Source organism: Etheostoma cragini, chromosome 10 (assembly GCF_013103735.1).
Source record: "Etheostoma cragini isolate CJK2018 chromosome 10, CSU_Ecrag_1.0, whole genome shotgun sequence".
Classification (NCBI taxonomy): domain Eukaryota; kingdom Metazoa; phylum Chordata; class Actinopteri; order Perciformes; family Percidae; genus Etheostoma; species Etheostoma cragini.
In genome coordinates, this window is record NC_048416.1 from 26,248,204 (window position 1) to 26,262,211 (window position 14,008).

General features: G+C 39.6%; 1 long non-coding RNA gene across 1 annotated transcript; it reads left to right on the top strand.

Moving 5' to 3' along the window:
* Positions 1 to 2,870: 2,870 nt before the first annotated feature.
* Positions 2,871 to 10,631, top strand: LOC117952212. Its single transcript, XR_004658345.1, has 3 exons — positions 2,871 to 2,993; positions 5,486 to 5,488; positions 10,620 to 10,631. It is a non-coding gene; the product is annotated as an uncharacterized LOC117952212 (long non-coding RNA).
* The last annotated feature ends 3,377 nt before the right edge of the window (positions 10,632 to 14,008 follow it).

A 14,008-nucleotide genomic window follows, 5' to 3' on the forward strand; every position in this document is an offset into this window, starting at 1 on the left:
ATTATTTTCTTCAAAGACAAAAAACAGGTCTATTTGCAAAGTTAAAGGAAATTGTGAATTCACAATATGCAAATGATGGCTAAGTACGCTTTGTTGCATTAATGCTGTATAGAAAGAAAAACATTATTGTGGCAATACTTAAGGTCAGCTCCATAATATTATAAAATATTGATGAAATGTTCTGAGGTTCTTGATGTTGGTTCCAGTGAACTGTGTTTTACCCTAGTCCTACTGTTGGACTAGACTGTTAGTCTCTGGCCTGATCCATTAGGATCATTTGGGGCACAGAATCTTGCTCAAGAAAATGGCAGGAGGAGCCAGGGGTCAAACCACTAACCCTTTGATTAATGAATGCAATGCTTTTACTGAGTAAGCCAGCTCGCATAAGGCTCCAATATTGACAGTTAACTAGAAAGCATGCTCTGATACGTGTAACCTAATGAAGCCAGGGGTTGCTCATAGTGATGAACCTACAGAGAATTATCACCTGAATCTGCAGCTGCCTTTCCAGAACTTTATATTGAGTCTCAGCTCAACTTTAGTGTTTCGGTTCACTCTCACTGCTCTCGTAGTTTTGTTTTCAGCAGCAGGCAACGTTTTTTCAGAGATGAACCTCTCAAAAGCCACTCTACACTATGCGGACACAGTTACCCCGATATTCCACCAGGCATGGATGCACCGCATTCCGGTTTTGTCGGCATCCACCATGTGTCATACCATATCAGGAACACAGCGCAGACACGCCTGGTGGAATCTATGGGGTAGTGAGTAGCTGTTAAACGTATGGAGCATATTTTCTTCAGGAGCTGGTAGAGGCCAAAAGCAGATCTAAAAGAAAGAGAATATTGGACTTACATTAGAGTCTGAAAGATAACTCCAACTGAATGATATTGTTGCTCTGTAACTGCCGGTTGGGTAAATAAATCTTGTGTCCACAGTTTATTTCCTGCTGCTCCTAAGAAGCCAAAAAATCAGGTTTGAGCACACCAAAAACATTGACGCCGGTTTAGTTTTTTTATTTAAAATGTCCTATTTCATTACATGTTCTATAAAAAACAAAACATTTCTCATGCACTAATGGCTGTGTTGGCTGCAACGGTAAAAAGGATTTACCTGCACTAAGAGGAAATTAAACTGTAGGGTTTAGTAGCCGCGGTGGTTAAAGGAAATGAAGGAGCAGACAAGCTGCTGACAGCTCTGACAACGAGACACATTCAAGCACAAACACTCTTACAAGACTTTTATTGCCGTCTGTCTGTCGAGGCGTCTTTAATGAAGCCTGATTATAGAGTCCAGTGCTGATGCTGCAGACAGCAGGGTGGACAGTGTCCCAACTCTCTGCGGCTTGGGTTACTATTTCCAAAGGACGCACAGTCAACGTGTCAGTGTTCGTTGTACCTGTGTGTGCAGTTGCCAGGCAGTTGAGATCAGAGAAAATGTATCTGAAGTGCATAGATGCGAGCGTGATAGTTGAACACCTTTCTTGCCAAAAAGAGAAAACAACTTTTCTCAAATTTTTCTCTCCAATGATGTGACTCCCGAGCGATTTGCCAAGGTAATTCCAGACCGCTCTTTCAGCTTTGTCGGCGGGCATAAAATGCTGATTCACAAAACCTCAAAGTCTCCTTTGTCGAAACAGAGGAAAGGGACTCGATTTTCCAGCCAGTGTGGGTTCTGTATAACCCAACATGTCTAAGTCTAATTGCGGAGATTGAAATACAGTAGATCTTTTGATTCTCTCCATGTGAAACTGCTGTTTCCATGTTTGAATCCACACCCTACGACACAAGCAATCGGCATAAACATTTATTTCAGATATCAGCGTTGTTTAGAAACTACCAGTGACTGATGGGATTCAAGGAGCAATTTGATCCAACGCCCCTCTTATTTTGGCAGGGCTTTCACATGCAGGACATTTTTGGACTTGCCAAAATGACTTCATAATTGTCTTCATGTCATATTGAAGCCTATCAACGTCTCACCAGAACCAATAACTGATGTCAGCCGCTGACTGAAGTCAATGCATTCTGAGTTATGTATGACACAAACAAAACAAGTTATTGTCTGCCTTGAATGTGGAAGCAATTTGCTTTTATTTTATAGAGCTAAGACGTCAAGACAATAATTGTTTATTTACAGAGAGGGCAACCAGAGGATTTGATGTTATGCATAAAATAAAGAATTCTTCATTGACCTCTATGAGCAAGCTTTATTAACCCTCTAAGGGTCTAAGGGCATTTCACACATCTTCTTAAATTAACCTTTATAAGGCATTTACATAGAAGTGAACCCCATGAGTTTCATATCAAAATGTTCATAAACTCAGCTTTCTGTTAAGTTTTGTGTGTAAAGAGATAATTTAGCGCTAAAGCTGAAACGTTGATGTTTGCTATCTGAAAGTCCTTAAATCTCTTTTGAAAACAAACATTAACTTATTATATGTTGTACGAATTGTTTCAGTGCTTGAAATGAGTTTAATAAAGTCCTAGGTTATGTTACATTAAAGCTTTTTGATATTGATGAAAGTCCTTTACATTCAAACCATTGCCAAATGAGTTGCTACAAAGCTAAGTAAGTCTATCAGCTCCACCCAACTCTCTCTGTATTTCTCAGTGTGACTATGTTTAGAAGATTTTGGCGTCCGGCGACTTTTGTGCGCAGAAACTCGCGTGAAGATAATAACCTCTTCCAAAGAGTCCATCATGTTTTTTTAATCCTCTGTGTCCTCCTTGGCTACTAGCCACTACGTGGAGGAGGGGTGGGGGTTGTGCGTGATCACAGAAGGCTTGTATCATGTGGACCCGCCAACGGCTTTATAGTCATTGCCTAGAATTACACATGGGGGCGATAAAAACTACGCACTATAGGTTTAAAATATTAAATAAATGTAAAATTAAATGTTGTAATATTGCTTTTTGAGTAGAAGTGTTGTCAAACATTGTTTGGACACAATGGTGCGTATTTCCTCCTAAAAGGGTTAACTACTACTTCTTGTAATGATATTCTCTATAAAAAGGTTTTTATAGAAGTAGTCCTAGTGTCCTTTGCTATGATTGCAATGAAATCAATTACAGTTTTCACATGTCATTCGCACTCCGAAAGCATCACAGTGGAGACTTTTATAGTGAGCAACTCTTTAACGCATGCACAATATTTCCAGGTGTATACTCTGCCGTGTGCTCTACCTGGATACTTTTTTTTTAACAATGTTACAATAGTCTAATCTAGCAAGACATACATTACACAGAGATATTCATATAGCTTTCTGTAAAACTTGCAGTATGTTAAAGATGTATGCGTTGTTAGAAATAAACACTATATTTAGGTGGTAAAACTCATTTCTAAAAGTCTGTACCATAAAGATATTTTTACAAAATGTACAGTTTTTTCTATGTACATTAAAGCTATAGCTTCAAACACAGTCGGCGTGTCCACATGATACAAGCCTTCCGTGTTTGCGCACAACCCCCACCCCTCCTCCAGGCAGTTGCTAGTAGCTTGTAGGTAGTAACCTCTGTTAGTGACCTACTTTATCTTTGTATACAGACAACAAAATATGCTATATTACTGTACTTACTATAAATGGTGACTTCACGGCCTGCTAGAAAACTGCACATGTACTTTACAGTAAGTTAGGTCAAGTAAGGATGTAGAAATATGATTCATAGATTTCTTTCTCATTTTGTACCACTATATGATTTGTATTAAATACTTCATTGACCCACAGTTTGATGATCTAGCAACAGATAAGGAGCCCTAACAGAACAGAATATTTCTCCACTGTGGAGGTTTTTTGTACTTATATCCTTATTTGTGATGCATCTTTGTGAACACTTTCGTGAGACCTCATAGTTGTTTTTGTCTAAACAGCAATTCATTGTTGACCTGATATTTTAACGTTATAAAAGGATCGAGATTAGACTTTAAAAGTTTATTTTAATTGATTATGTGAATTTAAAGGAATTACCTTGCTCAAACCTGAATAATTACCACACATTTTCAAACCTGTATGCATTAATTGCTGAGTTTTCTAGGTTAATTTGCTGAGTAAGACCTATGAAACCAGTCATTATGGAACAACCAAATCTGTTCGTTTTTCCTCAACATTGCTCTGAGTCAAATCTGACTCAATAAACCTGCTCCTTGAAACAGACTCCTGGTCCGCTTACATAACTGTCTCTGGCTTTGTGTACAGCTTGTTGTGTTTTAATAGCCAAGACACTGAAAAATTATACTCGCAATCCACTGTCTTCTGGATTCTAATATTACCCCAATCTAGTGTGAGCTGACCATCTCTGGTCATGATGGGAAAAGCAAACATTTCAAAGAGCGTTTGAAAGGTTTACAGCCCTAATGCCATTGTTAACGTCTTGGGAGCACAGTTGTTGTCTTTGGCTTGGTCGGAGTAAATATTTCTATTCCTCTGTTGTGTTAGAAAATGATGTGTATTCAAGCCCTGGAGATGGTTCTCAACGCAGACTAAATACAGTATTTTTGATTGTTTTTTCTATCTTTACAGTAAGTCATTTGTGTGGGTTTTGCTCTTTCTTTGTAAGTGTGGGTGAAACGCCACTCTTACATCACTTTTTTTTTTTTTTTTTTTTTTTGTCTGCTTTCACCGATTTGCGGACACCTTGAAATTGCTTGGCTGTAAACAGCATCCCTTTGGAGCTCCATTACATGTGTGCTCGCGGCAGTTCAGGGCGAAAGTTTGCTTTCCGAACAAACCTCTTCACCTTTGAGATCAAACACCAGTCCAACAATTAGATTTTTCTTGATGTTTTTTTTTAACCATTTATCTGTTTCACACAGGCATTTGAGGCTTTACAGTTGAGTTCAAGACAAGAGAAAAAGCGCTTTGTCCATGTCAATAGCAGGTGATTAAGACCAAAGTGTTATTTGTTGGGAGTCACTGGTGTGCATCTGATAAAGTTTGCTTCCTTTTAACTGTGGCGCATGGAAGAAGAATAAAACGGGTGGTCTGCAGCGGGAGCAAGACCAAGTGATTTGTGGCCCAAGCTGACACGCAGAAATCAGAAGGGATTAGAAAACATTAAAAAAAAGTCTAGTCTGTTTTATGCCCCCTTTTAAAATACTTGTCACACAGCATGGAGAGTGTGCAAGTCAACCGACAAATGGTCGAGGATTCCTTGCAGAAGCCAAGGGGGTCTGCTGGCCGCAAAAATGCTACCATGACAATTGTTGGATAACTCAATTAGCCATAAAGACAATTAGGGTGAAGTCGGTTGAAGATAATATAAGAGCAGCAGTGAGCATACGGTATCAGTGTATTTGTGAAAGGCTCATTAAACAGACTCAAGGTCAGTGTAATATAGGCAGAGTGTATACAAGTGTTTGCAACGTTGGGCCTCTTCTTGATCTGTTTTCCATCAGTTTCAGAGGGATTGTTTGGTCAACATGACGTCTCAACAACACGCAGAATTGGAGCGGATGTCATTTCAGATGACAGCATCTGGCCTGCGAGATTGTTGTAAGGCTGCAACGAGGAGACGTCCCTGCTCAGATCTTTACAGCGGACTCTGAGGACATGCAATGCACTGGAATCGTAAACACTTATATAGACCGTCAGGAACTGAAATCTGCAGTCAATCAGACTCCAGCTGCCAAGGATCGAGTCAGATCCTCGACTTCTTCCAGAAAGCACTGACTTTAAGGGCTTTTTCACTTCCTTTCAGGCTCTTTTTTTCTTCCCTTTCTGCCCTTGCCATGACAAGACGGTGTCAGATCCTGTAAGCAGCTGTGTGTCCTCAGCCCCTGGTTTAGCTTGTACCTCATATAATTTAGTAACCGCTGCGGCTGCCTCTGGCTTTTGACATTTGAGGCTTGAAGGACCACGACCACCAGAATAATCACTTACTCTGCTCCGAAGACTGCAGTCATTGTCTGGAGGAGCCATTGCAATACAAGTCTTTGAGTAATAATAGCAAACATATCTTAAGTTTAATGAATCTATGGCGCCGTGGTGTTTTGACATCATCTTTACCAAATTCTGTCTGTAAAACAGGCGAATGGCAAGCAAAAACAAACTTTTTCTAGCCAAGACCCGAACTTTAGAATCCATAATTCATATTTTATATTGTGTTTCAAACAAATGGGGATTATTTGAGATAAAATAAAAAAAGTTGTTTCCAAACATTAGAGGGGTCAGTAGCCTGCTACCACTCAGCCCCTCGTCTTTCAGTGATTTGGCAGCAAATCAGCCGTCTGTTTCTGCAAAAAGGGCTCCCTTGGCTTAGCTGCGTTGTGGCTCAAACTCCAAATCTGCTCTGGAGGTTGTGGCTTCGTTGGAATGCATCCACAAACACTCTCTCTCTCTCTCTCTCTCTCTCCCTCTCTCTTGCTGTCAAACAGTCACTGTTTCTTTTCTGTCTTAAATTCCCTCACTCTTAATCTCTCTCAGACGTGAACACATCCTCACTCCCTGTGAGAAGATGAGAACTCATTTACTGCAGGCTCTGTGCACACTGCACATTTATTTTTACACATTTGACTGGAAACAAATCTGTTGTTTCCTGTTGGTAGAAATGCAGTTTACAGTAAAACATCTCCTCTTATAAAAGAAGCGCTTTTAGCAATGCAGAGTTGTTAATTGTGGTCAAAACATAAATGACCTGCTAATTATGCAAATTCAATTTAAAACATTATAGATTATTAAAAATAGATTTTTCACATGTTCAAAATAATTGCCCATAGATAAATTATTTCTTAATGAAATAATATATTCACCCTGATAATATTAAAAGTTTTAATTTCAAGATTTTGTGGGAAATGCTCAGTTAAAGTGCTGCAGCGCCTCTTTTCACCCTGTGTGTAGGTCTCTGTTTTAGCTACAGAGTGAGACGTCTCACTTCTATACTATCTTTATTATCAGCTAGATAACTCTTTCTCCAGCTTTGGTCAGTCCAAGGCAGGATTAGCTGGGAGACTTCTTCTAAACGAGGGCCATTTGTGGAATACCTTCAGAACAGGGACAGGAAGTAGTTCTTTTGGAGATTATGGTCAACTAGCGTGTGTTGTAGCCGTGTTTTGCCATTGAGAACGAGCTAGCATGCTAGCACTAGGATGTGCTACGGTTAGCCACCGCGTCTTGGCTAGCGACATAGAAAGCCGCGCAGATTATGGACAGCTCACCCGGAGACTGAAGGCAGAGGACGTTGAGAAACCGTATCTCATACTAAAGAGCATGGATAGTTTTTTTCAAGTTTGTATGCATGTGGAAGCACCAGAGACACAAAATAGCACCCTAAATCCCAGAAAAAGTGATTTTCTTTTTCATTATATGGGCAATTTAAGATCTATATCATTCTCACCTGTCATCTGTGTGTTATGAATGGACCTGGAGCTAAGAAGCGATTAGCTTAGCTTAGCATGAACACTAGAAACAGGGGAAAACAGGTAGCCTGGCTCTCCAAACTCAAACCATACGCCTGACTAACCTGTTCTCACGCCGAACTTGTAAAATACGGATGCTTGGCTGTGAGCATCAGATACGACGCAGAAAGCACCCTTCAGAGCGTTTGTAGAATGCTGTAAGATGACGTAGTATAAAGAGTGACAGCGGTGACGAGTAGAACAAAAGACTGAACATCCGCGGAGGGAGGGTGGTTGTGTCAAGCAGCACAGGACTTTCACCCCAGAGACCGGGGCTTGTTTCCTGTGTGTCACATTTTCCTTATCCCAACTTTTGCATTCTTCTTTTCCTAGACCCAGCTGTCCTGTTCTTGTCACACATGTCACGGAAACATACCTTTTATAAGCCCACCCACGATCTTTTCATTTACCTTACTGTGTCAAAAGTGACGGCAATAGTCCCGACCAACTTTGTTTTAGATGAAGCGCATTTAGATATAATGCTAAAGAAAACTTTTAGCAACAATAATAACATCGTAGGCACCTGACAAGCAACTGTATTTTACTGGATGGAGTGAGATTGTCTTGCAGCATGTCTTGGCCTAACAGCACTTCTAAAGCTCACTAATTAACACATTTCAGATTGTTTGTTTATCTTTATAAACAAACAGAAATTTAAAAATGACAGTTTGTGGTTTAAGAGGGATTAGGTGCTGTAACTATTAAGAAGTCACTGCATCTGGACGTTGTTTGCCAAGACATAGTTACAACAAAGTGCCTCAGCAATGGAGAGAAATATAAATACCTCAATGGCCTTGATTCAGTCGAAACTTAAAGGACATTTTAATCGTCACCACTTAACCACTTTCTTGAAATGATTGGATCACAGTTGAATAGCTTTAAAGCCAAGTGTAAATACAACCAGGACACATTAGGGTGGAGATTTTAAATCTCGTGTTTGCAGCCGCCTCAGGGAAGCAGCACTGGGGCCACAGATTGGTCAAATGTAAATCGATGCCTCTACATGAGCCACATATGTCTTCACTGTACTCTCACTAAAACATTACGTCTCCAACCACAATGACAGCAATCCGTGAACAACGTAACCACACATTCTTTCACCAAACTGCTCAAAACAAGTGAGAAAAACAAAAGGTTTGAAGAATTGACGTCTTGTTACTCTTTGGTTACCCAGACGTTTTGTTTTCAGCAGCATTGTCAGTTAATACTGGGTATAATATATATATATAGATATGGGTAACATCCAAGAAAAATCTGAGAAATGAGCATAATGTTCCGACAATGTGACTGTAGCCTCAGTTTTAAGACACCTCACCCCTTACTTCCAAAACCTCAAACTCCACCTCCTACAACATCTCCACCTTTTGTCTAATGTATCTGCTGCTTCAGTGGGTTTTAGTGCAGCATGTCTGTGGCTTGTGCGTTCTGCTTTATACTCTGTATTTGCCCCCCACCCCCCATCATCTCTCCCTTGTGATTGTCTGGAGGACGTCTACAGTGAGAGGTCACTCATGCACACATGCCTCCTTATGAGGTGAAAACAGATGCTTACCCCCTCACAGTGAAACCAGACAGTGTTGCATCATGACTAAAGAGCCTGCAGCCAAGATTTTGATGAATGCAGAGTCGTTGTGGGGGTTAGCCCCCCCACAAGGACTGTCCTAATTATAAAGTTATATGTCAGACAATGTCAGGGAGTTTTAATTAAAGAGGTCATTTCCAAAATACTGTCCATTTATTGTGGAAACACTTGGAGTCACTTGTAATTCATCTTCCAAGATGGGATATGCAGTGCTCTTATTTTGTCAAGCGAGGGCCTAAAGTCCTCATTACCTTTTTTAAGAAGTACCAAAATGTTTTGATTTGGTGCTGCATATCATTTTGTAAGGTGTAATTTTTAAGACTGGAGATTTTCTGCTGTTGGCATTAAAGTATTCAGGGCCTTTACCTGAGTAATACTACCAGTACAACAAGGGAAGCATACAAGTATGCATTTTACGACAATCCCGGATGTTGAATGTCACTGATGTAGACTTAAAAAAATAAATAAAAGCTTCCTGTGTACCAGAAGATTTTCTCATGAAACACCAGAGAGTTTAAAAGCATAGTATAAAGAATCATTGCTGTGTTTTAGCAATCAAGACAGAAATTTGGCTAAATTAAATGTATTTATTTGAAAATGTTTAAAAACTTTACTTTGAAATATTGAAGCTTTAACTATCTCAACTTTAACAACACTACATCAATCAATTGCATACGTAAATGTGTCCAAATTAGCACGTGGCACCAACCCTGTTGAAGCCGCTCACTGTGTTCAGGGAAATGTCAGAATTTGAAAACCCTTGCGGTGAAATCCTCGAGTCCAACATGTCTGCAGGCGAGGCAACGCGATCCAAGATCAGCGGTGCTCGACTCGGTGCGAGAGGATGATTAAACAAAGCGCTCAGTGATGAAAACCAGACAGTAAAACGGTTCCTGAATGGTTTTGTGAGGTGATGCAGACCCAGGGACTAAAACATATGACATGATTACACTAAAGTGAAGAAAAAGAAAGGGGAAGTTTTATAGTTCAACACACAAACTGACTTTACGTTTCACATGCAGCGATGCCTGAAACCTAAATGTTACACATCCGCTTTCCAAGTCTGAACACATCCTGTTTTTTTCTTGTAACTGACGAAGGGAAGGTATACTCTTTAGAACTTTCAGTTATACTTTACTCAAAGGTATCTACATAAAAGTGACATAACACTGTCATGGACATGTAATAAACGTTATAAACAATTCATAAACATTCATGACATATTGCTTCTTACAGTAAGTGTCAATCGTTTTTTTTTTATTTCAAATAAAGTGTTATCAAATTTTCTTTAGGTCAACAGAGCATGATGTAAATTTTTTCAATGTTTTTGTCCAGTAAATCACTTTTTTACAATGGCCTCATGGGGAGGAAGGCAGTCTTTCAGCAAATGTATTGCTGTATTTTGAAAATAGATTTTCATCAAGGTTTTGAGACTTCACTACTCATAAGTCATGCAGCATTACGACTTATGGAGATGGTGACATTCAGCCATTGTTGTGAGTCCAGTTCATCTCACAATGGAACCAGGCCATTAGAAACTTCCACATGGTCAGTGGCCTCAATGGATAGACACTGACACACAAGGCCCCCTTCAAGAGTAGTAATGAAGAGCGACATAGGGAGTAGAAATAATAACTTTATTAAGTTATTTATATTTGTTGTTTTAAATTACAACTTGTTTACAGCTAAGTAAGAGCAAAGAAAACATACTTGTTTAATGTTGTATGACCTTTAATATTTTTGTCAAAAACACATACTGTAACGGCTTTCTGTAGAATGACTTATTGCTCATTATTATTATTAATATTAACCTACCTGATTTGCCAACTTCGTATACTGCAAATTGAATGTTGCACATCTGTGTTAATCACTGGACTTTAAGTATAACAACAAGTCTTTTTGGTCTCATGTAAGGATGGCATTCTTTTGTTGGAGTTTCTAAGTGTTTAAAATACTGTATGAGTCAGGAACAAAAAGGGTTAAAAAACTTTTTAACTTGATGAGCTCCAAATATCTAAGTGAGACTAAATCCACTCAGTTTGAGTCCCTTGATGGAAACAAAATAAAAAGAAATCACAATATCCGTAAGGTACAGCTTTACTGTCATGAACAAGTGCCTTATGAGCCTTTGGCATCATTACATCAAAGCAGTGACACAGCGTGTTGACTGCTGGAGAGAAATCAATGAAAGTGGGACTCAAACTGTTAGCAGTAAAGGTAAATCAGCAGTAAATGCATCCATGCGTGTGGTTCCATTTCAGATGTCCTGACAGCCTTTATGACTTTAGAGCAAAAAAATAAATGTCCTTGCTGAGATTGGAACCAGAGTCGGTTGATGTCATTCAGCATCGACGCCAACTCCATCCAACCCCATCATGGGCGAGGGTATACATTAGGAGCAACAGTGGACTCAGAAGTCTTGAAGTGATGCTTTTCAGTCTTTGGAACATTTAGCTGTGACTCATTTTTCCACACCTAAACACTTCAAAACATAAAACCCAACACGTGCTGCAATCTTTGCCTTTATTCAACTTATTTCCTGAGGGGGGAGCATCTCCATGGAGGGACTCATTGGTTTTCCAGCATTTTCAAAAATTAACTGTGATTAGGCAAACTGGGATGCTAAAAGCTTTAACTCTCTAAAACTCATTCAGATGAAATAAACACGTTGTTATTAGAAATGAATGTGAGCACATAAATCAGCTTTAATAATAGAATTCTAGAAGCTATTCAGTTGCTTTTTTACTTACTTAAATACCATATTAACAAGGCAAACTAGTCAAATAATAATTTTAAATAGCACTTAATATTTTATTAAATTCGTAATTAAAAAGCTATCAGAACTCAAAACCTTTTAGTGGACTATGTGATTGTTATTTTAAGACCTCTGCTGATATAAAATAAAGAATGTGCTATGTTGTTTTGACTTTTGAATACATAGTCCCAGGTGCTCTGTGGGCCTGGGACTCCCACATTGACAGCTGGAGTGAATGTGTGCAGCTTGGTGTGTGTAAACTCTCATTGTGTGCGGGGTGAAAGCTGTTTTTCTCCCCGCAGGTCAGAAGCAGAAGCTACGGCAGTTGTCTGGTGGTTTAAACTAGTCCGGAAGAAGATGCACAAACACAACTGGAAGCAAATTTATGTTTCCTAGGAGGGCAAAGCCAAGTCCCGCCCTACCCTGCCTCTGATTCGCTTACTTTGGTATTCTCACCCTAACTTAAACCAATTCCTCATGCCTAAACCTAACCAATCCAACAAACAAAGGCAACGTGTACCAGCCAATCACAGGTGGATAAGGGCGGGCCATTCCTTCGCCACCCTAGAAACGCAAATTCACCAATATCAGAGCATGGGCCTCTTCTGCTCAAATGCGCCCAATGTTTAGCACACAGAAACTTCTTTAAATTTCTCCAGGGACAAGAAAACACTACGTAAGACAAAAAAAAGAATTTTAAGGTCCAAACTAGGACCTAGTATGTTGAAAATAGTAGATAGTATGTCGATATTTTGGCTTTTGTAGCCTAGTCAAAATATGAGTTAGTTAATCATAATTGGAAGTTGAACAAGCAGTATCTTGAACAACAAAAATGATAACCCATCTATAATGAATCAGGCAACTCTGCTGGTCTAGTAAAATTTCCTGGTTTCGGGACAACTGCTTTGATTTCAGGACACCCTAGATTCTGGCCCACCTCGACTAAATCCAGACCCACCCATCTGTCACGTTCTGCATCCGCCACTGCATAAAATTAAATAAATATAAGGGGAAAAAATAAAAACACTGGCAAAAGAATGGCCAAGATGCAGGCAGCCGGAAAATGATAGCATCCCACTGGCTCCGATTTCTTTTTTTCCTACTTCTGCTTGGCATTCAGGATTGAATTTATTATTTATTTATTATATTAAATGCTATTAGGGAACACCCTGCAAACTTTAATTACCAGGCTTGTTTGTTAATGACACAAGAAGTTACTCATAGTTAATGAAAAGGAGATGCTTCTGTCAGTGTGGGCCTGTCTCATAACTGTCTGCAAACCATTGATCTTTTTTATGGAGTGTTTTTTATCTTAAATCAAAAGAGTTGCAAACATTTAATTCACCCCTGCAAGCAAATCTAATCACTGTGATTCCAGTGAATGCTTGTTTAAATGCTGGTGTGATCTGGCCTGAAGCCTGTCTACTCACGCACTTTCATGCAGAGGTTGGTCATGCCTTGCCACAGTTTTAGACTAAGCTGTCCCCCACCTTAATGATTTTGGATGTCGGCCCCTAATAAGTCACATTTATCTCCAGTTAGGACGTTTCATGACAACATACAGTAGTGTCAGCACGGAGATGGATTAAAGTCCTGATGCAGTGCAGGGGGGATGGACTGGAGAACCTGCAGAACAGAACATGTGTTTGGCTCACACAGATGAGGTCAGTGTTGCTGCAGACTCACTAGACCCCTCCGGCGTGGAGCTGAAATAGAGAGAGCTCTCTGGTCAGGAGCTAGCTGAGAGCAATAAATTGAACAAAAACGGAACCAACTCAAAGGGGAAACTATTCATCCCAGCCCTATAACTCTTCCTGCTCCTTTCCCCCCTATTATATTTTATGTCCAAGCTTTTTCGCACTGATTGCATTAGCAGGCCCCATGGAGGCCTTGGAAGAACAAAGCCGTCATAGCTGGAAGCAGACCCAGCTCAGAGGAGGAGGAGCCCTGGGGTCTGGACAGCAAAACACAGCTACATAATGAGAAACGTCTCTAATGTCATCTTGTAAATGACTCAACACAAGCTTCAACTGATGGAATTTGTTTTTTTGGTTTAATATTGGTTTATCTTTTCGTTGCAGTTGTTGTCTGTTTGACCATGTTCTTAATTAATGTTAATTTTATATTTTATTTTAGGGTCCTTCTGGTTTATCGTCTGTGTGTCTCTGTGTACAAACATACGTCCATTTACTTCAAGGCAAGGCAGCTTTATTTGTATAGCACATTTCAGCAACACGGCAATTCAAAGTGCTTTACATAAAATATTAAAGAGCAGTTAA